Source organism: Lactuca serriola, chromosome 3, assembly GCF_051521515.1.
Source record: "Lactuca serriola cultivar US96UC23 chromosome 3, Lser_US96UC23_V15, whole genome shotgun sequence".
Classification (NCBI taxonomy): domain Eukaryota; kingdom Viridiplantae; phylum Streptophyta; class Magnoliopsida; order Asterales; family Asteraceae; genus Lactuca; species Lactuca serriola.
The window spans coordinates 246,573,834-246,574,809 of NC_136410.1; the positions used below are offsets into that span (position 1 = coordinate 246,573,834).

A 976-nucleotide genomic window follows, 5' to 3' on the forward strand; every position below is an offset into this window, starting at 1 on the left:
CCTCCGATCTAAACTTTCTAGTTTAGCCAACATTGCCACCATGCAATCGTTAACAATGTTTACCACCACCGACTTACATCATGCCTTGGATTATGATATTCTCTAGAGTGTTTAGAGAATTCTTTAATTAGTTATTTAATCACCGGGGGTGCCTTCTTCGTGAGGGGTCCTTGCGAGTCAAGGAGTTGCCTAATTGTTACATTGACTCCATCGTAGAAAATGGAGACTTCTTGTTGACTGTTTAGATCATGATGTGGGCAATTCCTTAGCAACCCCTTGTATCTTTCCCATGCCTCATAAAGGGACTCTCCAACTTGTTGTTCAAAGTTGGCAATAGCTTTCTTTAACTTGGATATCTTCAAAGGTGGTCAAAACTGGTCAATAAACTCTTCCTTCATTTTAGCCCATGTAGTGATGGATCCTGGAGGTAATGATTTGAGCCAATCCTTTGCATCACCCTTGAATGTAACTGGAAGCATACGAAGCAGCTAGCTCTCGCGAGGCACATTTGGAACATTAAAATAATCAGCTACATCCTTGACCTCATCCAAGTGTTTATAGGCATCTTCGTGATCTTTACCATAGAAGGGAATCTCCTTTAGTTGAGCAAGTATTTGACCTTTAAGCTCCAAGGTGGCATTTGTGGGAATTGCGGGTTGCACAAGTCCCGGCCCACTATCGTCACATATTCTCTTCTTCCATTCTCCCATGGGAACTTCATCGATGTTAGCCACGGGGTTAGCTAATTCGCCTTCAAAGTCGCTTCCTTCAAATTTGCTTTCTTCTCGTTTGGATTCGTACTCGATGTCCTCCTTGATTGGGTCTTCGTTTGCCAAGGAAACGCTGGATCCTCCTGATTTACTGCTCTTTTTCTTGCTGAAAATAGATCTGATATTCTTTAATGGTGAGTTCTTAGGTGTATTAGATCTTTCAACCTCCATGCCTTTGTTTTTCCTTAAAGCGCATTATGGGTCTT

General features: G+C 42.0%; 1 non-coding gene across 1 annotated transcript; it reads left to right on the forward strand.

Annotated features, from left to right (window-relative positions):
- Nucleotides 1-243: 243 nt before the first annotated feature.
- Nucleotides 244-350, forward strand: LOC145096658 (small nucleolar RNA R71). The gene has a single exon (XR_013704030.1). It is a non-coding gene; the product is annotated as a small nucleolar RNA R71 (small nucleolar RNA).
- Nucleotides 351-976: the final 626 nt, after the last annotated feature.